This window comes from Equus przewalskii, chromosome 26 (assembly GCF_037783145.1).
Source record: "Equus przewalskii isolate Varuska chromosome 26, EquPr2, whole genome shotgun sequence".
Taxonomy (NCBI): domain Eukaryota; kingdom Metazoa; phylum Chordata; class Mammalia; order Perissodactyla; family Equidae; genus Equus; species Equus przewalskii.
The window spans coordinates 36,444,083-36,471,395 of record NC_091856.1 but is presented as its reverse complement, the minus strand read 5'-3'; the positions used below and the strand labels follow the sequence as shown (position 1 = coordinate 36,471,395).

The 27,313-nt window shown below is 57.0% G+C and overlaps 1 long non-coding RNA gene across 2 annotated transcripts; it reads right to left on the bottom strand.

Moving 5' to 3' along the window:
• Window positions 1–27,233, bottom strand: LOC139079561 (uncharacterized). 2 transcript variants are annotated; one of them, XR_011533265.1, is made up of 2 exons: window positions 27,095–27,223; window positions 1–987 (listed from the first exon to the last, which is right to left on the bottom strand). It is a non-coding gene; the product is annotated as an uncharacterized lncRNA (long non-coding RNA). The 2 variants fall into 2 exon arrangements; XR_011533266.1 differs by lacking the exon at window positions 1–987 and adding an exon at window positions 15,608–16,101 and having other exon boundaries at window positions 27,095–27,233.
• Window positions 27,234–27,313: the final 80 nt, after the last annotated feature.

The window sequence follows — 27,313 nt, the reverse complement described above, 5'->3', positions numbered from 1 at the left end:
TTTTGTTTTAACTTTTTTTTTCATTATTATTGTGGTAAAATACGCATAACATAAAATTGACCATTTTAACCACTTTAAAGTGTACAATTCAGGGGAGTTCAGTAAAGTCACAATGTTGTGCAACCATCATCACGACCGGGTTCCAGAACATTTGGCCCTGAGTTTCTAGTGTATTCACACTTTCATATTTCACTCCCTGTGTTTCCCGTGAGCTCCCTCAGATCCTCAGGGAAGGAGGCAATATTTCCACTAAGAAAAGACCTGAATTGAAAGGATTAAATTTAGGTTCTTCCAAACCCATGATCCCCCTGAAAACGCACGATGGGGAAAAGGCTGCACCGCGGGTTTCCAGGCAGCATCGGTCTGGTTGTCCGGCTCTTCCTGAATTTTGGCAACGAGGACTTCTTTCCACAGACGCCCCCAACCCCCAGCTCCCGTGCGCCAGGCCCCTCAGTGGCGGCCGACGTCCCCAGAGCTGCCACAGACTCCAGATTCTCTGCATCCCTTGGTTACACCCTAAAGTTTTGTCCCCTTGGTTCTGTGGAGGGGCTCTGTGTCATACCACTGACCACTGCCAAGAGGACATGGCCGTGAGCTGGCGTCCGGGAGCAGTCCAGCTCTGCCCTGCACTCTGCTGCCTGCCCATGGTGGGCCAGGGCCGGTCGGAGGAGACCCTGTGGAGGCCCCCGCAGCAGCTGCCTGGAGGGTAGAGCCCCCCCTGCCCCACCCCTCCCGAGTGGCTGCCTTTCTCCGCTGTTCCCCTCGCAGCATCTTTGCCAAACACTGAGTGGAAACATCTGAGCAGCGCTGGCTGGGGCTCGAGGCTGGGATTCGGACACCGTGATTTCGTCCTGGGCTGCAGCTCGGGGCTGCCATCTGGGCAGCGCATCTCAGCCTGCCCTTCCTGAAGCTTTGCGATGAGAGGTCTTGGATGAGAGACCCGGGTTCTGCCTTCTCCTGCAGCATGTCTGAATCCAGGCTGGCTCCCTGGAGGAGGAGGCAGAGGGGGAAGGGAGTGAATGGGAGAGGACGGGGAGATGGAGATAGCTGCTGACCCTCCCACCCCGTGAAGCTGCGTTTCACCTGTGATTTGGTCATTAAGTCTGGTCAGGAGTGCCCATGAGGCCACAGGAAGCATGAGGCCAAACGGGAACTCCCCAGCCCACTGCCCCGGGACAAGGCCTGGGCTCTTAGACTGAAGGTCCAATGGGCCAGAAGCAGCTGGACAGTGTCCGTCCCCTCCACTGCTTGGGGGAACCAGAGAAGAAATGAGGTCACTCTGCAATCACCGGGCCCACCCAGGATGGTGCGGGCCATGCTCAAGGCACCAGGCGGTGTTACTGGGTGTCCAGCAGAGCTGCCACAGGGTGGCCTCAGCCCTGTCGCCCCCACGCCTTGGCAACACCAGGCCTCCCTTGCGGCAAGGCGGGAAGGAGCGAGCTGGGCCCCAGTGGCTCCCGGCCCAGCCAAGGAGCCTGGCTCACATGTTGCTGGAAGGAGCCCGCCAGCGCTGGAACGGCCCCAGGGCCCAGGACGCCATGCGGCACGAAGTGCCGGGATGGAACAGGCAGCATCTTCCCAAAAACCTTCACTCCAACTGAATCCAGCCTTTAGCGTGAAATAAGGGGGCGGGGACAAGGAAAATGACACCCAAGGAAATCCAGGCAAGACAGTCTACCAGGCAGCCCACTCGGTCTCCAAACCATCTGTGAGCCGTGTCGTGGGAAAACACGAGCTGGGTGGGGGGGCCCCAGAGAACCCGTCAGAGACAGAACCAGATGTGGTACGTGAAACCATGTCCCGTGTCCAACATGTCAAACGACATAGGGTGCACTTTGAACGTGAGGGAGTGAACTGCGGCCTGGACAGTAGACAGCGGAACCAGGTTGCCAGGTTTCCTAGGGGCCAGGAAGGAGTTGAGTGTGGGAAGGAAACGGTCCTTATTTTTAAGAGAAGAATGCTGAAGTGTTTGGAGGTAAAGTGTCATGATGTCTGCAACTTTCTGTCAACTGGTTGTTGGGCCAGAAAGGAGGAGGAGGGGGAGGAGAAGGAAGAAGGAGGAAGGGGAGGAGGGAAGGGAAAGAGGAGGAGGATGGGGAGGAAGGAGGAGGAAAGAGGAGGAGGATTGGAAGGAGGAGAAGGAAGAAAGAGGAGGCAGAATGAGGAGGGGAGGAAGGAGGAGGGGCAGGAGGAGGAGGAGGGGCAGGAGGAGGAGGGGCAGAGGGAGGAGGGGCAGGAGGGAGGAGGGGCAGGAGGGAGGAGGGGCAGGAGGGAGGAGGGGAGGAGGGAGGAGGGGCGGGAAAGAGGAGGAGGATGGGGAGGAAGGAGGAGGAAAGAGGAGGAGGATTGGAAGGAGGAGAAGGAAGAAAGAGGAGGCAGAATGAGGAGGGGAGGAGGGAGGAGGGGCAGGAGGGAGGAGGGGAGGAGGGAGGAGGAGGAGGAGGGAGGAGGGGCAGGAGGAGGAGGGGCAGAGGGAGGAGGGGCAGGAGGGAGGAGGGGCAGGAGGGAGGAGGGGCAGGAGGAGGAGGGGAGGAGGGAGGAGGGGCAGGAGGAGGAGAGGGAGAGGAGGAGACTCACACAGCCGTGAGTCAGGATCCAGACAGAAGGCACAGTTCGACTGGGTAGCTGAGGCCGTCACATGAAGGGACTAGTTACAAATAGTCTGGCCTCGGAGATGGAGACCCGGGAGGGTGCCAGCCCTGGTGGGAGCTGCTGACCCCCACTCAGGTCTGAAGAGGGCAGGGAGCAGGGGTGGTGACACGGCACGGGGCGCCCTGAGAGGAGCTGCAGCCTTCGGCCGAGGGTGCCGCTGGCCCTGCCACCCCGCGAGGAGGGAGCCAGGAGAACCGTGGAATCATTGCCGAGCCTGACTGGTGGCCACAGGGGTGACCGTGGTTCTATTTTTTTCCAGTTTTGTTTGAAATGTTGAATGTTTGAAAACTTTCATAATTAAAAAAAATGGGGGGGGGGGCAGGGGGGAGTGAAGAGAAGGCCAGAAGAAAGAGGATGGAGAGCAGACCCCGGCTTGAGATGGGCTCCCGGAAAATCATCTGCAGGCAGAGAAGGGAGCAAAGCTCCTCCCCAGGCCGCTCCCTTGGGAGCTCCATGGGCCTCGCCCTGGGCGACGAGGGCACAGGTGGTCCCCAGGAGGCGGAGCAGGCACGTGCCTGCACACCCAAAAGTAAATGGGCAAAATGCGAGTAGCAAGGATCTCTGGAGGGAAAAACAACATTTTAGGCAAAACCAAACTCCCTTAGACAGGCTCCCACTTATTTTATGGCTTAGCGCTCTTTTTATTTGGAATTCCATGGGTGTGGGAGAGTTTTGGAGCTTGGCCCTCGAAGCAGACCCCGCCAGGTCCTCTGATCAACAGAACCAGGCAGAGCTTAGGAAATTCCACAGATCCTCAGATCTGCTCAGATGCGGCCCCCAGAGGTCCGAGGCCAGGCCTGCGGCCGTCACACAGACACACAGAGGGCAGGGTAACCCAGGGCCCAGATGGGAGTGGGAGCCTCCCCAGAGCCACCACCTGGCCCTCCAGACCATCCCACCCGGCCCTCCATGTTGTCCCGGCCCACGACGGGAAGCCAGCAGCTCAGGTTTGTGTCTCGGCTGCTTAGTGCCAGGAGCCGTGACCTCAGCGGCACAGAGAGAAGATGCAGCCCCCTGATCTGGGGAAGCTGGAGTGGAAAGAGAAGCAGGGCTGAGGGACAAGCCAGTGGGAGGCACGCCCAAATGTACAGAGGAAGCAGGAGGGAGCCCCATCACCCACCCTACACCAGGTGTGAAATGCACAGGCAGAACAGGCTGAGAGCATCGCCCTAGGATCAGACAGACCGGGATGGAACCCAGCATCCCTCTTCCAGGCTGAGTGCCCTGGGCAGGTCCCCTAGCATCTCTCAGTCCCTGTTTGCTGCTCTGTAAAATGGGCTTCCTAAAAGCACCTACTACACAGGCCCCTGGGGAGCCGCACATGAGACAGCTACAGTTGGCTGGCTTGGTGCGTTAATGTCCTGTGGCTGCTGTGACAAAGGGCCACAAGCTGGGGGCTTCAAACAACAGACATTTCTTCTCTCCCAGTTCTGGAAGCCGCAAGTCAGAGATGAAGGTGCCGCAGGATGGGGAGATGGGGAGCATCCCGACTTGGGCAGCAGCCCGAGGACTGGGTTCCAGCAAGGATCCGTGCCGGGGTCCAGCCCAGGGCGGCAAGAGCAGCAGCAGCTGGAGGTGGCAGCACCCAAGACGGGGCAGCCCGGGCAGGCCCAGCCCCACAGCTCCCGCCAGCTGCAGCCACCGGGGCGGAAGTTCTCAGGACAGGAAGGGGCTGCCCCAGAGGGCCAGGGACTTGGTCCTCCACCAGCTGACCTCCTCTGGAGCTGGGGTCACCTTTCACCGCCTCTTCCTCACCTCCCGAAGCCTACAGAGCCTGGGTGCTCCTCCCAGCCCTGGGGCTTTGGGAACCAACCAATGTGCACTGGCTTTGCTGGGCCCATGGTGCCGCGGAGGGTCAGGGGGCATCGGAGCCCTCGGCGCTCGGCACCACCAGCTCCGGCACGGCATGCCCACCCCAGGAGGGGGTCCTCCCACTTGCTGAGGCTCCCAGGTTGTGCTTCTCACCAGAAAAGAAGAGCAGGACTCAGACCCAGGGCTGCCCCAAAGCCGTGTTCTTGGTCTTCCTCGCGATCAGGGTGGGGTGGGGAGGGAGCAAGGCTGATGGTGGACCCAGGGGGGCGTTTACCCAAATTGAGAAGGCAGGGGACGCGGGGGACATTTTAGCCCTTCTGAGGGAAAGAAGGTAGGATCGTTTCTCTGTTAATAGTTCAAACACGAGGAAGACACTCAACAAAGCCGAGCAGGTCAGAGGGCAGGAGGCGCCCCCGAGGCTGGGGCGCACGGCGGGTTGGGCACAGGAAAGCAGCTGTGAGTCTGTGTCAAGAGCCAAACAGAGGAGCCCAGGGTTGTGACGGATGTGGATCCAGGACACCCTGAGGTCCACGAGTACACAGCGAGAGGCAGATGGAGGCTCATACCCTTTCAATCGTCCTAAGGAAAAAAATTATTTATTTTGAGGAAGATTAGCCCTGAGCTAACATCCGTGCCCATCTTCCTCTACTTTATACGTGGGATGCCTACCACAGCATGGCGTGCCAAGCGGTGCCATGTCCGCACCCGGGATCTGAACCCACGAACCCTGGGCTGCCAAAGCGGAACGTGCGCACTTAACTGCTGCGCCACTGGGCCAGCCACCAGGAAAAAATCATTTTAAAAAAATGGGTGTGTGGGAAGCTCAGCACACAGAGATGTTCTTAGCAGTATCATTTGGAACGGTGACAAATTCACAGTAACTAAATGCACAGCACTGGGGACTGGGAAGTCTGGGGAATGTCTGCCCGATGCCATACCCCACCGACATCTAAGATGACATGGAGAAGAAGCCCCGAGGGGCTCGCCATGGGATAATGTCAACTAAAGAACAGAACAAGAGAGGTGCGTCCACCAGGACGACCACAATGTGACACACACAGAAAAAGCCACCTAGAAGGTGTCACACAAATGCAAATGGCAGTTATTTTAGGGGATAAAAACACATGTAAGTAAAAGGGCATGCCGAGAGGCCCAGTCGAGTGTGGCAGGGGTGCTGTGCACCTGGCCACGGGTGCAGCTCCCTACCTGAGGCCTGGGCAGGACCTCCATCACGCTGCATTAGGGCCCGCTCCACGGAAAGCCCCGCAGAGGTTGGAGCGGGCACCAGGGAGAGGCCACTTACCTTCAGCAGGAGCGTAAGCAAACCTGTTGCCCACCAGGGCAGCACAGAGGTGAGAGGAAGGGTTGCTCTCCAGGGGAAGGCCCTGGGGATGGTGGCCGTCTTCCCGCCTGCCCCAGTTCACATTCCCCGAAGCTGGGCTGTGGCTTTGGCAACCTCCCCCAGACCTGGTGCTCATCGGGGGGCACTGTGACCTGTTGGGGCTCAGCCCCCTCACTCTGTCCTCTCCCGACTCTTGTGTGGCCCCCAGGCCAGCAAGCCACTGAAAGGTGTCACCCTCTTTGTAAGGAGAGGAGACAGCACACAGTGCGTGTCCAGGGCTCCCTGCCCCGACCCAGTCCGAGTGAGGGGGTAGAGGCCAAGAGTGCACCTAGGGGTCAGCTGGCCACAGTTTCAAGGCTCAGCTCTGGCTCTGATGTCTCTGGCCTCAGTATCCTCATCTGTAGAATGGAGACAGCAACACTGGGAAGGTTAAATGTGATGACCTGCTTCCCTGGGTGGACTCTGAGCCCAGCACGGGGTGGAGTGGTCACTAACTGTCCACTCATAACTCCGGAGTCAGGGCCCGCGGGCACGAGGGCCGGAGACCACGATCTCAGGCCTCTCTGGCAAGAATGCTCAGCTTCCTGCAGCCTCAGTTTCCCCACTGAGGGCTCTGCACCTCGTAGCCTCACCGCCTTTTTCTGTGCGTGTCACATTGTGGTGCAAGATATGTGGGCCCTCCTGAAGCCCCCAGCGGCAGATACAGTTGGCCCTGAGGAGGTCCCGTGGCTCCCTGTCCTACGTCCCCTGGCCACAGGAGCAGGTACCCCAGCACAGGGGCGAGCAGTGGCCCCGTGCAGCCAGGCCTGGGCCCCGGCGAGGAGCTGTGCTGGCCGGCCTGCTGCCCACCTATGAGTGTGGCGCGGTGGGCCCCCAGGTAGCGGGAGCTGGGCCGCCCTCTCCAGGACAGGGCCCCACCAGGGCCCCCTGCGCGGCCATCGGCTCAGGCCGGGACCCGAGGCCAGGCGGCGGCTCTAGGGGGAGAGCAGCAGCCCCGCCAAGGCCCCTCCTCATTAGCCGGGCTCCCAGTCGAGCTGTCATGTGGCCGGCCGCCAGCCCCCGCCAGGCCCAGGGCTGCGATGACATCACCCTGGCCCGGGAGGCGGCTAAGTGGAAACAGATGGAAGGTCCCAGGCCAGGACCCGCCTTGGGGGGGGCACCTTGAGAGCAGCCCACCACTGAGTGGGCCCAGGGTGACCAGAGGTGCCAGAACAGCTGCCCATCACGGTCCCCACCCCACCGAGCTGTAATGGTCGTCTGCTGCTGCTCCCCCTGCGCTCGGCCAACAGGGTGGGTACTGTGCGCATCCTGGTCACTGCCGTCCCCCAGCCCCCAACACAGTGCCCAGCATGGGCTGGTGCTCAGGAAACACTCACGGGATGCATGAGAGGCCACCAGCCTGTCCCCGAGCTCTGGGCGGGAGTCTGGTGGGTCACCTTCATGGGGCTTCTGCTGCCCCCCGCGGGCTCCAGGAGTCACCAAAGACCGTATGGACATGAAACGTCCAGGAGAGGCAAATCCAGAAAAGGCAGACGAGTGGTTGCTGGGGGCCAGGGAACAGTTCTAAAATTGAATGCAGCGGTGGTTGCACGGGTCTGTGAGGGTACCAGAGCCGTTGCAGTGTAAGCGTTAAATGGGCGAATTGTACAGTGTGTGAATTATATCTCAGTACAGCTGTGTGAAAAACTGCAACAACCAAGAGCCAGCTGCAGATAAGAGGCCTGGGGCGGTGGCATCCAGGAGCACAGCCGTGAGGATCACCCACTTGTCAGGATCCAGCAGGTGCTGGGGCCAGGGGTGTCTGTTTGGCCCCCCGGTTTTAAGTGGGGCCTTCCCTCTGGCAGTGGAGATGCACGGAGACTGACAGCTTATTATTATCATTGTTATTATAATTGTTCCTGAAGAGCTTTCTTGGATCTCATCTAGTCCATGTAAGAAACTTAGACTAATGGCATTATGGGCCCACTGTAATGGGGCAGCTGGAGCCCAGAGGGGCTAGGCAAGCTGCCCAAGGACACACAGCTGACGGGAGGCGGGGCATCTGGTCTGACAAGAGACTGAAGGCCAGCACGCGGCCACAGCACAGCACACAGCCGCGGTTGCCCACCGGTCTGTGACACTGTCGGAGTATGATTTTCAGAAAGTGACAAGCTCAACTGTCCTACACACACAGGATGAATTTGCATTGACAACTTATTGTGTCATTCACACAGCAACCAGTAGGAGGGTAAAACCAGGCCACAGAGCGGTGTGAGGACAGGACAGTGCTCTGAAACACGTGTGCGGAGACAGAGGAGAGCAGGGCAGGGTCCCACGGGCAACAGAACTGTCACCTTGGGGTGACCTTCTCTGCCAGACACAAACCTACAGGTTAACCTAACTTCACCAAGTCCGAATCCTAAATCCACAGTCAGCAGCAAAGTCAAACAGGTTCCTTTCTCTAGACAAGCCAGCTCCTGCCAAACGATGACCCAGCAGGACTCAGAAAGGATAGCTTTCTCCCCTCATTTTCAAGCTTTAAATAGTTTTTCTTGACACTGATAAAAGAAACTGAAGAAGACACAAGTAAGTGGAGAGACATTCCGTGTCCATGGATTGGAAGAATTAATATTGCTAAAATTTAGTCCATGCTCCCCAGAGCCGTCTGCAGACCCAGTGCAATCCCCACCAAAACTCCAACGGCATTCCCCACAGAAATACAACAAACAACGCTAAAATTTGTATGGAACCATAAAAGACCTCGAACAGCCACTGCAATCTTGAGAAAGAAGAGCAAAGCTGGAGGCATCATGCTTCCTGATTTCAAACTACATTACAAAGCTATGGTAATCGAAACGGTATGGTACTGGCATGAAAACAGACACAGATGAATTGAACAGAACAGAAAGCCTAGAAAGAAACCCACACGTATATGGTCAGTTAATTTACAACAAAGGAGCCAAGAATATACGACGGGAAAGGATAGGCTCTTCAATAAAGGGAGTTGGGAAAACTGGACAGCCACATGCAAAAGAATGAAACGGGACCACTTTCTTATACCATACACAAAAGTCAACTCAAAATGGATTAAAGACTTGCATGTAAGACCTGAAACCATAAAGCTCCTAGAAGAAAACATCGGCGGTAAGCTCCTTGACATAGGTCTGGATGACGATTTTTCAGATTTGACACCAAAAGCAAAAATAAACAAGTAGGACTACATCAAACTCCAGAGCTTCTATACGACAAAGGAAACCGCCAACAAAACAAAAAGGTAACCTACTGAATGGGAGAGGATGTTTGCAAACCCTGTATCTGACAAGGGGTGAATATCCAAAATGTAGAAAGAACTCACACAGCTCAATAGCAAAGAAACCAAGTAACCCATTTTAAAAGTAGGCAGGGGAACCGAACAGACATTTTTCCGAAGAAGACAGACAAGTACATGAAGAAGGGCTCAACATCACTAATCATTAGGGAAATGCAAATCAAACCACAATGAGATGTCACCTCGCGCCCATCAGAATGGCTCTTATCAAAAAGACAAGAACTAACAAGTGTCGGCGGCGAGGATGTGGAGAAAAGGGAACCCTTGTGCACAGTGGGTGAGAATGCAAACTGGTGCAGCCACTATGGAAAACAGCATGGAGTTTCCTCAAAAATTAAAAATAGAACTACCATGTGATCCTGCGATTTCACTTCTGGGCATTTATCTGAAAGGAATGAAAACCCCAGCTTGAAAAGATAGCTGCTCATTGCAGCATTAGTCACGATAGACATGGAAACAATCTACGTGTCCATCGATCGACGAACGCATAAAGAAAATGTGGGGAACATATACAATGGAATATTATTCAGCCATAAACAAGAAGGAAATCCTGCTATTTGTGAGAGCGTGGATGGACCTTGGGGGCATTATGCTAAGTGAAGTAAGTTGGACAGAGAAAGACAAAATCTGTATGGTCTCACTTATATGTGGGATCTGAAAAAAACAAGCTCATAGATACAGAGAACAGATTGGTGGTTGCCAGAGGCGGGGGGGTGGGGGTGCGGGAAATGGGTGAAGGGGGTCAAAAGGCACAAACTTAGAAAAAATAATAATAATTTTTCTTGACAAGGGGAGGGTGTGGATTAAGCCTCAAGCACCGAGTCTGTAAACGCCCCCCGCCCCCGGCCTCTAACCCCTTCTACCGAAAGTCTATTCGGAAACCAGAGGCCATGGCTTCTGTCTACGCCCCGTTCCTCCTGCCTCTGAGCAGTGTGCAGAGGGGCCAAGAGCATTCATTCATCCACAAGCATTTATTGAGCACCTACTAAGTACAGGCGCTGAGGGCTCGAAGCCAACGAGCCTGCGCTCTGGATGGGGAAGGAGCCCGACAAGTGCAGAGCGGGTGTGCCAACCTGACTGCAGTCGGCGATTCGTGCTATCACATGAAGAAGAGGAAGGCGAAGACGGATGAAGAAGACAGGCAGGAGGGGCTAGAGGACGGCGGGGCTTCTGGAAGGACTGGTCGGGGAAGGCCTTTCTGACGAGGGGAGGTTTGGGAAGCGACTTGAATGATGAGACGGATCCTTGAAGAACCTTCCGGGTCTCAGGGAAAGGACGTGAGGAGGGAGTGAGCTTGGCAGGGGCGCGGCGTGGCAAGAGGGCTAAAGTGGCCAGGGGCTGGTGAGCGGTGGGGGGGGGGGGGAGAGACGGGGCCGGATCACGTGCGCTCGCCCTCGGTGCTGCGGGGAGCCACGGAGGACCTTCAGCCGCAAAGCGTGGGACCTGGCGTGTGTTTTCCAAAGATCTCTGGCTGTCGGGGACCCCGAATGGCCCTGGGGAGCAGCGAGGAGCTTATTTCTGAGAGCAGGTAAGAGGAGAAGGGGCCTGGACATGCGGTGGGCGGCACGGCGAGTGTATTTTCAGACCGAGCTGGTCTGCCTCCCTGACAACCAGGACGCGGGAGGTGAGGAAGTGGAATGGAGACCTGCCCTTCCCTTGCATTTCTGGTGAAAGGATGGGGAAGGGTGATCAGACCAAGGTCTCACTGAGGAACAAACATGCTGAAAAACATCTCTAAAGCAAAGAGGTGCCAAGATAGTGAGGAATAAAGAAGCCACAATCCAGCGGGGGTGGGGTGGGCCAGGCCCGCAGAGATGTGCTCAGGGCCTGAAAGCGCTCTTGAGAGCTTGTGGCAAAACCAAAGGGACCTGGGGTTTCAATGGCCTCATGCAAGGCAGAGAGACCGCAGCCCCCGCCTGCTCGTCCTGGAGACCCACAGGAGGCCCTCCTCACAGAGCCAGGAGCACAGAGAGCCCCACCCTCAGGACGCAGGTGAACCAGGACAGACCCACATACGCCCCACCTCGGGGACCCCGGGGGAAGCTGCCTCAGTGCAGAGCACGGGGCTGGGGTGGAGATGGACGTCTCCCTGGAAATCGGGGCCACAGTCAGCTCTGCGGCAGCCCCACAGCTCCTGCTGACTCCACGGAGCCTCGTCAATGAATTTAGACTACAGTGGCCCCCGGGTCTACAGCGGCCAGACCCAGAACAACCAAATGCAAACCCTCCCCGCTGGAATTCACCTTCGCCCGAGGCCTCGAAGAGCCCCACAAATTATGTGCTAAGGACGACGAGCAGGTCTCGGCACAAGTGGAAAAGGGAGCAAAACCCAACATGTGAGAAACAGGAGAGGAAGCAGCAGAAACTGACCCAGAGAACTCAGATACCGGAAAAATCAGACGTGATAAAACGACTATGTTTCTGTTAAGCTTAAAGAAATAAAAGCCAGATTGAAAAATCTATGATAAAGGGAAAAGTATTAAAAGTGAACTGATACGGTAAACCCAAGTAGAAAGCTGGAAATATGAAAACATAATCATTAAAATTATTTATTGAATTTTTATTTTCTTAGTGTATTCAATTCAACTGAAGGAGCAGTGACGAACAGAGTGGGTCAGAGACGTTACAGGGCGGGCTGCACAGTGAGGCAAGAAGGTGGGAAACACGAGGAGTCCAGAGACGTGGAGGGAAGAGCAGGGTGGTCTGACAGGTCCAGCCACGTTCCGGAAGGTGAGCAGAGAAACAGGGGGGCACTGAGGGGACCCCCAAAAAGCCCAAGGAACCCCAAGTAGGATGAACAAAAAAGAGTCCGTGTCTAGACCCATCTTAGTGAAACTGCGGAAAAAAAGAGTAGTGTGTGTAAAGCAGCCAAAGAAAGAGGCAGCTACTCTCCACAGACCAGCACTGAAGGCTGGCTCGTCGAACGCAGGAATGAAAACCAGAAGCCCATGAAATGACATCTTCGATGAGCTGAAAGAAAATACCCAGCGAAAATGCTTTCCAAGAACGAGGGCAAAGCAAAGACATTTTCAGAACAATCAAAACAGAGAGTTCAGCACGGCAGACTCTCTCCGCAGGGAGTCCAACAGGGTGAATTCCCGGCGAGGTCTCACGAGGCTCCAGATGGAAGGACTGCGTGGAAGAAGACAAGGTGAGCATAGAGAGTGGGTAGAAAAGGTGGGTGCATCTAAACGAGCACCGAATGTATAAAAACAGGAGTCTTGTGTGTTAAAATGCAACCTGATAGTGTTAACACACCTACACGCCAGAGAGCAGTAACTAGGACGCGGAAGGGCTCTGCGCGTCTTGCACTGTCTGCTTAACTTTGCGTCTTCCTACGTGGTGGGTTGAATAGCGTCCTCCAAAATTCACGTCAACCCAGAACCTCAGAGTGTGAACTTGTGGGAAATGGGGTCTTTGCAGATGGAATTAGCTAAGGATGGAGATGAGCTCATCCTGGATTAGGGTGGACCCTACATCCCATGACCTGCGTCCTTATAAGAAGAGAAGACCCCGAGGGACGGAGAAGGGGTGATGGAGACGGAGGTTGGACCGAGGCAGCGATGGGCCTGAGTCACCAGAAGCTTAGCGAGGGAGGTGGGAGGGGAAAAACGGCAAGGGGAGGCAGGTGTGGGGAGGGCGTCCCAAACAGGGAGCTTGGGTGTGGAAAGGGACGTCTAGGATCCGAGGCTGGGCATTGACTGCTCAGTGTGGGGTGGGGGATCCTCCGGCCCTGAAGGACTGGGCCTCTGAACACCCTCGTCTGGCCCCAGTGTCGCATAGCCCACCACGTCTGATCAGGTGGAAATGGCCGTCAGGTGCTGGGAGCGGGAGGTTCCGGAGGCTGCCTCCAGCCAGTGGGGAAGTAGCGCCACTCATAGGGGTGGGGTCTGGCTCCCTGCCAGGCAGCTGCCACCTGGGCTGGACTGTGGCCCTCAGTACGAACAGCAGTGGTCTAGACTCAGAAAACTCGGGACCTTGGGCCTGCCCCCTCATCCCTGTGAGCCTCGGTTTCCCCAGCCCAGGCCACTGTACCAGGAGGGACGGTGAGTGTCCTCCAGCTACGCAGCCCCAACTGGGGGACCCACTGTCCCGTGTGCCCAGGACTCTGCCGGCTTCAGCACTGAAAGGCTCGGGTGTGTCCCCGGAAACTCCTCCCTTTCAGGCAATGCAGGCTGGACATGGGGATGGCCGTGTCCATGCCCGGGCCACCCCGTAGTGCAGCACCCTGCAGCCTGAGACAGGCTTTCCCAGGGAGGTCAGCAGGCGGGGGAGCCGGCTGTGAGTAACGCTCCCTCCTCCCCGCTCCGTTTGCAATAACACAAGGATATCCCCCAGGCCTGAGAACAGCTGGGCCCCATCCCGCGCTCAGCTCTCAGCTCCCGATGAGTCAGCCTGCCGGGCCTCCCACGGATGAGGCCGGCCAGCAAGCGCTGCAGACGCCACGTCCCCACCTCCCGCCCTCCACCACGCAGCTCTGCACCTCCTGAGGCCCCCGGGCCCTAGTGGGCCTCTCGGCTCCAGCCCCACCATCTGCAGCGGCGGCAGGAGCCTGGGGTAGCTGGGGGTCTGAAGGGCAGGAAAGAGCCAGGCTGGTCCAGGCCCCGTGGCCACGCTCACGGCCACACTCCTCGTCCATCCTCTCTGATCGACCAGGCCCGTGCCCAGGGCTCTTCCTGGGAGTAAAGTCTTCCCCAGGCTCCCCCATATGAGACAGACAGACCAAGGTGGGCCGCTCAGGCCTGGGCCGGCCTCTCCCTGCATCCCCTCCTCACACCTGAGGCCCCTCCATGAAACCCTGCTGGCTGCAGCCAGTATGCTTATCTGTCACCAGAAGCTCAGAGTGGGTCATGCAGCCGCTCTGGAGCAACCAAAGGTGGCCCGCCACCTTCTCCCCACGTCTGGGCCTGAGCCTGCTCCTTGCACAAGGAGGGAGCAGAAGTTGAGTCCCACTGGAGCCCAGAGAAGGAGAGACCCATGGTGACCTGCCTGGGTTTGCAGGGCAGACGGGGGGGGCTGGCGCATCTGTGCCCAGAGGCGGGTGGTGGCATCCCAGCCACACAGCTGGCCTTCAAATGCTTGCTTGACCCTGGGCCTTGACTGAGCCCTCATCCCCCCAGGTCCTCTCCGGACCCCACTGTGACCCTGTGGAAAGAGTCCGGCTGGGGGCATGATGAGAGCCGGCCCCCTGGGGGTGTCAGGATCTGCACCAGGAGGCACAGGCCCTGTTGGGGGGAATCAAGGAAGAACCCACAAAACCCACCCCTGCAGGAGCTGTCCTTCTAAGGGGGGTGGGTCGCCAGCGACAGGGACAGAGCCACATACGGCCCCCACGTGGCAGGAGCAGCCGAGGAGGGCTGCGCGCAGCCAGCAGACCCTCCTTCCCCGAATCCGGGGGGTCCAAACCCCCCAGCCCTGACATGCCTTGTTGGGGGGCGGAGGGTGCTGAAGCTGAGGGGGGTTTTGATTCAGATTGGTCTAGACTCCTAAATACCCCTGGTGAGCCACACCCCAAGGGCCCCAAAGCCCATGGGATCTGCCCAAGTCGTCCCCCAGGGGCTGGGAGGGGTTCCGCACGGGCGTGGGGGTGAAAGAAAGGCCATTCCCTGAAGACCCCGACTGACAGGCCAGCTCACAAACCGGGTGTCATTAGCCTGATTATAGCTGGAAACCGTGAGAGGGCTCCGAAGCCAGAGCCCACCAGCAGGAGGCCGTGAGGGCGCCAGGAAGTATGCTGGGCTGGGGCTGGGGTGGGGGTCAAGGAGGAGGGGTGACCGGGAAGGCAGAGAAGGGAGAGGGTCCCAGGCCAAGAGGCAGCCTGAGGTGGGAGGGTCGCAGCCTAATCATTCATTCGTTCGTTCATTAATTCATCAAAACGTCTGGAGACTGTGCTCTGGGCTGGCAGGTCCTGGCGGCAGGGACACAGCGAGGAGCGAGTCTGACCTGAAGGGGCCTGTCCTCCTGGGGCCAACGGCGCAGACATGGGCACCAGCGAGAAGGAAGGAGAGAGGGTGTAAGGGGCGAGTGCTGCCAAGACAATCCGAAGAGTGACGATGGCGGGCCAGCACTCTCCCTCGCCCCGAGCTGGGGTGACACGAGGATTCATCCCCTGCACAGGACGCCACTAAGTGCCAGGACGCGAACGATGAAGTTCCAAAGGCCAGCCATGCATATCTCACCTACAAGTTGGCTGGCTTATAATGGAGGCCCCGTAAAATAGTTCTACTCAAAGACCATTTTCAAAAGTAAAATGCTTCCTAAACGGTGAAAGCAGATCTATGCACATCACAGCAAAAGGAAATGACGCTTATATCTATTATCCCTGGAACGTTGCATCACCCCTTCCCACTCAGCAGCTCGGCGGCCTGGGTCTCTAATACTTGTCACTGGTGTTTATTTCAATTTGGTCTTTTTTTTTTTTTTTCATGACATTGCTGGCAAATCATTCAAACTGATGTTAATTAATTAGAAATTCTTGAGGCCCTCAATAGCCCTTTCTCTGTAAACCATAGATTTTTACTTGCGAAAACATACAAATATACTCTTGATCGACACTGAGCTATCTGATAAGCTTGGAGAAATTTCTGCTGGGTGGAGGGTATTCACATCTGAGGATTGTTTGTTGTTTTTGTTTAGCTTAAATGTGTAAATATTTCATCCCCAATACTCTCCCAGGTGCTGTATTCGGGTCTTTCTTCAGGACATCTATTCAAAGGGCAAATTTCGGGTAGGTTGTCTCTGCGTGTTGAATTCCGTCTCAGTTCTGTTCCATTTAGTTTCAGAATATAACTTTATCCAACCAAGCCTAAAAGCACCATCAAAACACTCTTCCCACAAGTCGGATTTTCCAAAGCACCGTCACACAAGTCTGAAGTCAGATCTGCACGCGGGGGAGCCCTGAGCGTCACAGCTGTCCTGTCCCCTCCCTGCTCATCAGGATAAGCGTCAGCGCACTCGACTGCAAGCTCTGTTCTCAGTCACGACCGTTCTGAAAAGACACAAAAGTCAAGTGCTTTGGCACTGCATTTGTCAAATAGTTTAATCAAAACTCTCCAAATAAATTTAAATAAAATGCAACCAAAATTTAGAAACTCATTTTCAAAAGTGTTCGGCGTCGTCGTGGGTCATTCTTCAATGGCAAAAACATCTCTGAAAACAGGCAGCAAACGACAGGGCTCCTGCTGGGCTGAGGGCATTCTGTCACCACGCGTCACCTTTGGAACAGACTTGGCAGCCCAGCTCTCCTGCGTGTGCATAACGCCATCTGGACCTTGAGAACCACACCTCCTGTGTCTGCTGGCTGCACATCCAGCTGCTTTAAATGCAGTTAGGAGTTTGCGAGCCCCACAGTCAGTTCCCGATAGTAACAGGGTTCTTAATTTGGTCAATTTATTGTATTTTTAACCAAAGTGCTGTCATCCTCCAAAATCTGTCTTCTGGTGTCACCTTCAAAACAAACAAAAGGTCAACACTGAAGGTGTTTTTTGTTTGTTTTTTACTGAATTTACAGTAATATTGACAGTACGTCAGACGCCTCACATTTGGTGGAAGAAACTTCTAGATGCTTTACCTATATTTCATCAGCTGGATGGAAAAAAATCAAAACGTTCTTGGAATTAATGTGACTGATTTCCTGTGAAACTATTGATGACACCAACAGGCATTGCTCAGTGGCTTTCAAAGTTCCTCTGAGAATACGTGCACAAGAAAGATCGGAATGAAAAACAAGCAAAATTAATTTCAAAGAACAGACGTCTACCCTGAAGGACCGCGGGCCTCACAGAGTCCCGTGGAAACGCGCCTTCTGCGCGGCGCCTGCGCCGTGTCTTCAGGCCTCTCCACGGAACCAGCGACCCGCGCAACGCCGAGGCCCCTGGTCTCAGGCGCTCAGTCCCGTCACTGCTGCCCGGCTGGATGGCAACGTTAGCACCCACCTTACACAAGTTAAACGTCCACCCACTCTCCTGAGAAAACGAAACGAAAATTCAGCATTTTACTAAGCATGACTTTCACGTTTTCTGCTTGCTGCTGCTGACTGGGTCTACTGCAAAATTTTGAAAGCATTACCAAACAATAAAAAAATAGTTGTGGGTTTGCACCATTCAAGAAATGGCAAACCTCAGTGGTAGTTAACACTATTCTCCATCTCCTCCACGGCAGGCCCACTCGGCCTACATTTTCCACACGCAGTCCCTGTTTTCCTAGCGTGTGATTTCCCACTGACCCCACCGCTGGCTTCCCAGTGACTCGTGCGTGTCAAGACCACAGCACCCACCAGCTTCAGCCCTGCTCACTGCGGGTGGCCCTGGAAGACAGAGCTTCAGGCAGGACATCTGCCATCGAGGTTGTATGGAGGGAGAGGTGGCAGGAGATTAGGGTAAACAATGACTCCAGGGCAGGAGCAAGTGGCTTGGAAGGGACGGTGTTGGAAGGTCGGAGACCAAGAGGTCTTGGGGAGAGGCGGGCTCCCGATGAGTGAACTGTCGTCCAGCGCCTTCTCTGCAGGCAATGGTCTCTGGGGGGCTGGTGTGAACCCGGCCAGGAAGACAGGACGCTCGCCCAGTGAGGGTCAGCCAGCCTCTCTCCCCACACCCAGAGCTTGAACGATGAGCACACGAGCAGAGCAGCACGGTCAGGGTTGGGGGCTGCGCACCGCCCAGCAACCTTGCGTTCCTCTCAAGGCTGCTCTAGCTTCTGCCTCTGCTGAGCATGCAACCATCAGCAGCACAGACCAACTCTGAGCCCTGGATAGGGTGCGTTACTCCACGTACCAACGGGCATCCTGCGACAAGGCAGGTGTATCAGAACCCACCAGACCTTCCACCCTGGAGGAATTCGCCTTCCTGCACTGATCACTGGTCCAGGCACGGGTTTGCCTTCCCTGTGTCCACACGGTCTCTGCCAACTGCACTCACCAAGGGCTCCCAGAGTACCTCATTTACACAGGATCCGGCACAACGTTTCCTCAAGCCAACGGGTCCTCATTACAACGAAGGAGGTGTGACAATGGGACCATGGCCCCAAGACCCACTGGTCCTGTCTTATACCTTGTCGCCCAGAACCAACCAGCCTGACAAAATATGAAGAGGCTCCTGAATGACTTAGTGAATGCCTCGGCTGGACGCTGACCTCTGTGGAGTCAGGACACTGTCCTTCGAGATACAGCGTGTAGCAGACAGAAGGTGGAAACAGCCCGAACACCCGGCGACAGATGACGGATGAATAAAATGCGGTCTATCCACACTGTGGAGCATCAGCCCAGCGTAAAAAGCAGTGATGTGCTGGTGCGCGCCACAGCACGGATGACCTTGAAAACATTGTACTCCATGAAAGAGGCCAGGCACCAGGCCATGCGTCGTGTGACCCCCTGCGTACGAAGCATCCAGCACAAGCAAATCACAGAAACAGAAAGCAGACAGGGGGTCGCTGGGAGGTGGGAAGAGGGGGCACAGGGAGTGACTGTTACGGGGAGGGGCTGTCCTCCCGGGGTGATGAAAACACTGTAGAGAACTAGAGAGAGGTGGCAGTCGCACGACACTGTGAGTGCACTAAGTGCCACCGAATTGTTCGCTTTAAAGTAGATAATTGTATATTCTGTGAATTTCATCTTGATAAAAAGTGAATTAAATAAAAGAGAAAATGAAAACGTTTGATAGATATCTTGAGCCACTGTCTTTCCAGGTACAATGTATGTGTGGAACTAATGGCCATTACGCGGGTCCATGATCCCAGCCGTTGGAGGACGTGGGCCCGGGAAGCAGGCATGGAGGCGGGAGGGACCTTCTCACTAAGCGTCCGGTGCCCACTCCCAGACTTTACACTCGCAGGCTGAGAGGTCCTGGTCCCCAGGGATGGAGGCTTCCTCCAGGGAGCCTGTTCAGGGGCCCACAGAACCTGCCACACTGCTGCCTGCTTACCACGGCTCCTCGGGGCAGCGGAGCAGCGAGCAAAGGAAGGCAGCCCTCCCTTCCGCCTCTTTGCCCTCCCTGGGGAGCTGGGGAGCTCTGTGTAAGGGGGCAGGGAGGCCTGGTCCTGGGCCCCCTCTTGGGGCTTCCGTCCCGGGGAAAACAGTAAAGGGACAATCGCAGCAGCCACGGCCTGGCAGGGGGGAAGAGCCTGGAGGATGAAGGCAGAGGTGACTCCACAGCAAGGCGGCAACCTGGGCCAGCAGAGGTGCCAGTGCAGGGGGGCCAGGCGGGGGTCTCCCAGTGCTGGAGGAACAGTGGTGACAGGGCTGCAGCTTGTCCCACCAGCTCTCTTGCATTAAGAGGGGTTTTATTTTGGGTGGGAGGTGATGCTGAGAACCACCACACTAAAGAATCAAGGACAAGACAGGGTGGACCTACGGAGGCACTCAGGGAATTTGAACGATGCACGGGGTGGACTGTAGCAGCCGGTTGGCACCCTCCCCACATGCCTCTGCCTGCCCCAGGGTCACCTGCAGACACTCCCCATAATGACCCCTGCCTCCCACGTTTCTTCGCTCCAGGATTCCTCTGGTGTGAGGCTTGCTCTGTCCCTGAATGCACAGAACTCAAAGCCCTCAGAATGACACTCTAATAGGGGACAAGAAAAGCCAAGTGCACAGGGTCATTCACCCCCCTCAGTGGGCAAGGCAGACGGTCCCCAGCGGGCTGAGCCCCCGGGGGCCACTCAGCAGGGCACACCTGGTCGGCCTCCCTCCCCGACTGCCTCATGGTGACCCCTGAAATCGCCTCCTAAGTCAAACTCTCGCCTCCGTAGCTTTGTCTGGGGCCTGTTGTGGCGGGAGGCCAGTCTCGGACAGACAGAGGGCCCTCCCTGCAGGCTGTCCTGGGCGGGAGGGGGCCGGCGAGGTCTCAAAGGAGAAGGAAAGGTGCCGGGTTCCCCCAGCTAGCGTCTCAGCACCATCCACAGCGTGACGGGACCCCTGTGTTCCCTGCACATTCGTCTCGTGCGCCAGGAAAAGAGGCTTCAGAGCGGGCTTTCCAGGCGGAGCCAGAGCGAGCCCATCCCAGGCGGTGGCTCCCTTCCTTCTCCACGGCTGACACGTTGCCCTCCGCTCCGCGTCCACCCACCCACCTTGGACCAAGCCACCAGCACCTTCTCTCGCCCAGAGGGCTGCAGAAACCTCGCCCCTGGTGGTACGTCCTCTGCAGGTCCTCGACGGCTGGTCCTCACCCCGCAGCCAGGGGGGCTTAACCGTATGCCACCTGATTATGTCCCCACCCCACACTCTAGTCCCACTGAAAACTGTCGCTCCCTGGGGCTGCAGTGCAGCTGGACACCGGAGCCGCTGGGACAGGGTGTAAATATCGAAACGCTGCCTTCCAGTCAGCAAACAGTGACAGTGACCTTCCACGCTCCCTTCTCCTTCCCAAACACTGTATCTTTCGGGGATCAAGGCCCTGCTCCAGCCCGGCTCTCCATTCTCATCAACCTGCCCGCACGCACCTCCCCATGCCTCCCGGTTGCCCACAGTCCCTTGGCACCAGCCTCACTCACCTCCTTTGAGCCCAGCCACTGGCCACGCTACCTCCTCCCAAAGAGCACACGCTGGCCCCTCTGCCTGGGCCGCTGTGGCCCCGGCTCTCCGCCTCACTCACTCCTTTTCATCCATCAAAATCTGACTCCAATGCTGCTTCCTCCAAGAAGCCCCCTCTGATCCCTGAGACAAGTTCTGGCCCCACGACTTCTTCCCATGGCCCAGGGCACCTCCCTCTCACCTTGGTAATTACACTCAGTCTCGGGGTACCTGGCTTAACCTCCCTTCTCCTCTGCATGGCTAGCTTCTTTGGGGTGGAAACAGGTTGGGTTTTTTCCTTCTCACCAATACATTCTCAGCACTGAGCAAGGAACCAGCCCAGAGCAGGAATACAACAGCTCTCTGCTAAGTGAATGAATGAATGAACGAGTGAAGTGCCCTCCTCACTGGGCTCTGAGGTCCCCGCCAGCTCCCCACCCAGTCATGGTGAGCAGCACGCACAAGAAGCCCGGGCTTCGCTGTGACTCTGGACTCTCAGGAATGCTCTGGCAGCACAAACCCCAAACCCCAGCCGGACTTCTTATCTTCAAGGATTGCACCAAACCCTGGAACTCGCCTTAATCCTAACTGTCCGTTTCGAGAACACGCAAACCGGTCCTGCTCAGGGGCCGGGGGAGGGGAACTCACCGATCCATAATCCGCAGCAGATGCTGGGCAGGGCGTGAGCTGGCTTCCCCGAAACACACGGATGGCCTCTTAGTGCTCGGGCTGAAGTCCTTTGGCGGCGTGTCTGGGCTCGCTGGCCGCGCAGGCCTCAGCTGGAGTGCTGGAAATAGGCCCTCTTTGCCGACCAGTGGGGGGCTTTGGTAGGGGTCCACCTCTCCTCTCACGAGCCTAGACCTCAGGAGCGTCTCAGATGTGGCCAGGCAGGGGCACCCCAACCAGCCTCCAAGAAAACCCAAGTCCCAGCTTCTCTAGCACCTTCCTTGACACCCATTTTCCTGACCCCGAGGGCTCGCACAGAATTTTACACAGCTTAGCAAAGATCTGGTCTCCAACTCGGTCATTTGACAAAAATATTTACCCGGCACTTACTCTACCACAGCAGGAGGGGCTGGGAGGCGAGAGGAGGCGAGGAGAGTGAAACTGTTACGACAAAGGAGGGCAGGGCATCTGAGCAGTTGAGTGGGGGTCCCTGGAGCTGGACATGGGTCCAAACCATGGCTCCCCTACTCTGTCTCCCCATGACCCATGGCAAGTCACTTTATCACTGACTGCCCAGTTCCCTCAGCTACAAACAGGGAACAAACACTATTCTTTCATGGCGTCAACATGTGCGCTGTGCCTGACACAAATCAGGCACTCGATGTCTGTGAGTGAGTTTCCTCAGGGCTCAATCAATGACAGCCCTCATGAGGGACACTCTCCTGGGGGCCATACTTCTGGCCACAGAAGGATCTTGTCTGTAGCTCAGATTATAATGAAGCCCCTTCATCCACGGTGAGAACACAGACCCAGAACAACACCATGCAAATGAGGAAAGAGAGACGGGAAGAATCTCGTGAAAGCGTAAGGAGGCAGCAAAGCCACGCCCAGGAACAGGCAAGAGGCAGCCACAGTTTCTGCAGAGCTTCTTAGAGGAAGCAAGCAGACACAAATTCTCTGCTGGAAGGTTCTTCCAGTGAGTCCTTAAGTGAGATGAAGTTGAAGGGCCCCAGCCTCACCGGCGCACTCAGGCTGGGCCGGGGCCACGTGGCACCAGCAGAAACACAGTAACAAAACCTACTCTGGCTTCTTATGATCCTTGGTTGACCTTGCTGAGCGGTCACTCTGATGGGGTCTCAGGCTAAATGCTGGTCACCTGCTCTCTCGTGGATTCTTCCAACAGCCCAACATGGCAGGTACCATCGCCACCCCGATTTCCCAAATGGGAAGCTCTGAAGGGTCAGCCACTTGCGCGGAATCCCAGGTGGTGCGGTCAGGATTTTCACGCAGGCCACTGACCCCAAGACTGCTCTCTCAGGACCACTGTCACGGAAGAGAGGGGTGTGGACCGGAGCAGACACCTGTCCTCAGCAACATCAGCTGTTGGCGCCCCAGATTCTTCGGTGAGAAGGAGCTGGGCTTTTATGCTCAGGTCCCCACTGCTATCTCTTCTAAACGTTGGATGCCACTGCATCTCACTGACTTCAGAGTGTCCTCCCCACGCTGTCAAGCTAAAGCGTAGGCTCAGCCATTTGCAACTGTCCTTGTCCCCCGAAATCCTGAGGGAGAAAATTCCTGCTTCCTAGGGGTGTGAGGCACGAGTGCCTGCGAGGAGCAGACCCTGCTCACTGCTGCCGCCGAGGTTCTGGAGCCCTGAGTAGGAAACCAGTTACCGATTCAGGCACCTGCCACACGCCAGCTTCTTGGCATCACTGCTCACCCTTAACCCTCCCAAGCTGCACGAGTGAGGGGGCATCAGGCCATCTTACAGCGGGATACAGGCTCCAAGAGGGGCCCCGACCTTGGGCAGCAGAGTTTGGATCTGAACCCAGGTTGGTGGCTTGAAAGCCTGGGGTCTTCTCCTCATGTTGCCCCTTCAACTCCCATCATGGGATGTCCTCTTCACCGCTTGTTTCCTTTGGGAAGGGCCACCCTAGGACAGAGTGGGTTCCCTGTCTCAAGAGTTCAGTCACCTCCAGAGGGCGGGCCCTGCGGCCGAGTGGTTCAAGTTCTGCACGCTCCACTTCGGCAGCCCAGGGTTCGTGGGTTCAGATCCCGGGCGCTGACGTCCTCCACTCATCAGCCGTGCTGCGGAGGCCTCCCCTACACAAAGTGGGGGAAGGCTGGCACGGATGTTAGCTGAGGGCGAATCTTCCTCACTCACAAAAAAAGAGTTCCATTATCTCTTTACGGCTGGACCGTAAGCTCATCAAGGGCAGGACTTTCCATGACGTGTCTTGATTTCTGCATTTCCCACAGGCCGGAAATGGGGCAGGTGCTGAGTGAAGACGGAAATCGTCAGGGAACGGTCTAGTGCGGTGCAGCATGGAGACGAGCCCCTCATGGTGGGAACAGCAGACGGCTGTCATCTTGGAAGCTTCCTGCAACCCAGAGGCAGTGCCCACCCCACCCCCGGGTGAGCGACTGAGTGTGCAGACGGTCAATGGCCAGACCACATGTGAACACAGATCTCTGTCCCACGGGCTGCAGCACCGAGCCCAGGAAACCATCCCACCGTCTACGGTCACCAGCCAGGAGTGCGGTGGCCCTAAGTCAGACTTGGAGGAAGTCAGACTGCCGTCTTTAGTTCGATCCAAGAAGCACAACAGTAACCCCTGTGACAACCGGCTGCAAATGGACATGATTAATAACTTGCAGCTTCCTAATTCTTGTCCTTGCTTCCAACTTAGGACCAGGCAGACAAAATCAAATTGTGCGCCCCCACCAGTCACACAGCCCGCCCCACCTCTCCTGAGCCCTCCTCCAGCTGCCCGGGCCCACAGCCCTTCCCCAGGGCACAGCAGGAAGCTTCCTTCTTTCCACTCCAGAGCTTTCCCACTCCTCCACTCACCTCTGCGTCTCTGCCAAAATGAGAGCACTGACCCGACCCCCTGCCACAACAAGCTAGGAACAAATAGCCTTTGCTGGGCTGGCCGTCCTTTATTTTCACCATGTTAAGAAGGATTCAGAGGCTCCCTCTGGGCTCAGTGGTCAGTTAGCAATGTCTGCCATGGCCACAGGCCCGTGGGCGGTGGCATCAGTGCTAGGAATCTGCCGCCTTTTGCAAGCATTTCCTTCTGCTTTGGCCAGAAAAATGGCTCTGTCCAGACGCCCACCGTCTGCTTCCCTGGTGCAGCTGACATACAGACTGGAATGCAGGACAGGCAGCTGGGGGGAGACAGGAGCGTGCTACCCACACAGTCTAGCCAAAGCCACCTCGCGCTCAGCTGTGCTCTCCACTGTCCCCCATCTAGCACTGAAACCAAAGGCAAGACACAAAAGGTTCAAAGACAGACCGGAGATGTCCCCAAATGCAGATCACATGACCATCAAATCAACACAAACGGAGTGAGATCACGGATGGCTAAAATCTCCCCGAGGATGTGCACTCAGGCCAAGATGTGGAGGCCGGAGCCTGCCGCAGATACAGCCAGTGGGCCACCCAAGGTCTGACTGCCTCTCCGGGCAGTAGACTCCTTGTTGGGAAGCCGCAGCCCGACCAGGGACGTTTCCAGGCTCCCTTGCAGCTGGGTGGAACCACGTGAGTCCTTCTCACCAATGGAAGCAAGAGGAAGTGCCCGGAAGCACTTCCGGGTCGAGGTGGTCGCAGGTGTGGGGGCCGCCATGCTTTCTCTCTGCACCGGACTCCTGGGAGGCCTGGGGTGGAGCTGCCGCACGAAGCAAGCCAGGCGTCCCAGGGGGCCCCCGGGAGGAAAGCTGCGGGGTGGGAGCAGCCCACCTCCTGCTGAGCCACCCGGCCACCAGCTCCCAGTGGTGACTGCGCGTCCGAGGAGGGCCTGGGGCCCCGGGTGCGCGCAGGCCTCCCCCTGTCCAATCAAAGAGGAGAGTGAGATGCGAAAGCTCCTGTGCTGGCGCTGCGGGGACGCGGACCCCCGGCCTGGACGGAGAATGGAGGCTGGGCGGCTGCCCCGGGGCCCGTGTGTCAATCTGTGTAAATACAGGAAGAAGCGCTTGATGGGAATTAGCAGCACTCGCGGAGGAAGCCGCCCCCCGGAGCGGCGGGGCAGACACCAGGAGGGCTGTCGAAGCAGCAGTCCCTTAACGCCACCCAGGTGCCTCCAGCGGCAGGTGGGGAAAGAGAGCTGGCTGTGATCAGGCTGCGGGGCATTTCTGCGGTCTGTTAGGGGCCCAGGGATGCCTAAACCCGCCCTGCCCATCCCTGCTCACAGAGGGAGGGACAGTGAGGACAGCGGCACCGACCCGCGGACACCCGCTTCCTGTGACCTGGGCTTTGGCTCCTGCCTCGGATGCGGAGCCCCAGCAAAGCAGTGGGCTCAAACCCAGATCTGGAGGTGTCCCCACGCTCCGCCTCACCCCGGGGCCCAGGAAGCCAGTGCAGCGACCAGCACGCTCAGGCACAGAGTGGACAGAGAGCAAGATGGCCAGGAGTCCAGAGGACACCGCGGCTCAGCTTCCAGCTCTGCCTGCATGGAGTGGGGGAGGGCCAGAGAGGCTGAGGACTCGCCCCCGACTGGGACTCGCCCTCCAACCAACTGGGAGGGGACCTGGAGGCGAGGGAGGAGGAGAGAGTGCTGAGACCACCCCGCCTTAGAGAGCAATGGTGTCCTCTCGCAGCAAGACGTGGCGTTACAATGACTGGGGGACACACACTGACTGTGAGAAGCCAGAGCCGGCGCACGTCATCCATCATATTTCTAGGCCTGGGGGTTTGGGCGGTGCTGTGTCCAGTAGTCTGGATTTGGGGCCATTTTTCCTCCGATGTGAACCTGCCTTTACCGTTTGAATTGTCTACAATGAGCACACTATCTGTAGAGAAAAAACTTTTTTTTTTTTAAGGAAGATTAGCCCTGAGCTAACATCTGCCGCCAATCCTCCTCTTTCGCTGAGGAAGACGGGCCCTGAGCTAACAACTGTACCGATCTTCCTCTACTTTATATGTGGGACGCCTGCCGCAGCATGGCTTGCCAAGCGGTGCCATGTCCCCACCCGGGATCCGAACCAGTGAACCCTGAGCCGCCGAAGCAGAACGTGTGCACGTAACCACTGTGCCATGAGGCCGGCCCCAAGAAAAAAACTATTTTTAATGAGTTGTCAGAGAAGCGATCATTGAGGGAGCCTCCTAGAGGAGGGCAGAGGCAAGGTGGCACGGGCACCCGGAGAAGGAGGACCCAGCACGGGACAGAAGTTGGTCCTCGTCTGAAGGGGTGCCCTCCAGCGCAGGACAGGGCCACTGCACTGGTCCTCCCAGTGTCCCCAAGAACCCCTGCCCGGGCCCAGCCCCTCCCTCCACTCCTGTCCCAAGCCACCCAAGCACGTGGCCGCCACGACCTGGAGAGGAAGTGGAGCTAGGGCCGGGCCGTCTGGTAGTCGTAGTTGCTGGGAAGGCTTCCCATGGTGAATACGTCTCAATGCCACCACAAAGTCGCTTTGAAACTGGCACACCCTTCCCTCCCTGGGCCGCTCTCTCCCTCTGTCCAGCACGGAGACGGAGCAGAGGGCTCTCTGCGGCCCACCCGGCCCCAGGAATCCAATGACTTCATGGGCCCATGCTTATTATCCTTGGATAAACTCTCCAGCCCACAGGACCATGAACCGAGAAGCTAATTCCAGAGCCGAGGAGTCGTGTGGAGACGTGTGGCTCACACCCACCACACCAGCCCAGCTTTGGCGCGGAGCTGAAATCACCCCGGCCTTACATGGAAAAACCATTCGCAGCTCAGGTCCACACAAAAGCAGGCAACAGGCCAGACGTGGCTCCCAGGCCATCGTGTGCTGAGCCCTGCTCATCCATGCAGCCCAGAGCTCAGTGGCTTACAAAATAAAAGTTTACCTCTTGTTCTTATAAGATCCAACGATCGTGGCGGCGGCTGGCCTGCTATTCCAGGCTGGGTCGTTGTTCAGGGCTCCAGGCTCACAAAGGCTCTGCCGTCTTCAACGTGTGGTTTCCCAGAGTCCCTCTGAGCATCAAGGGCACATCCACATCCAGTTAGGAAGGAAGGGAGGGAGAGTGCGGGCGATGCGTGGGAGCATTTATGGGCCAGGGATCAAG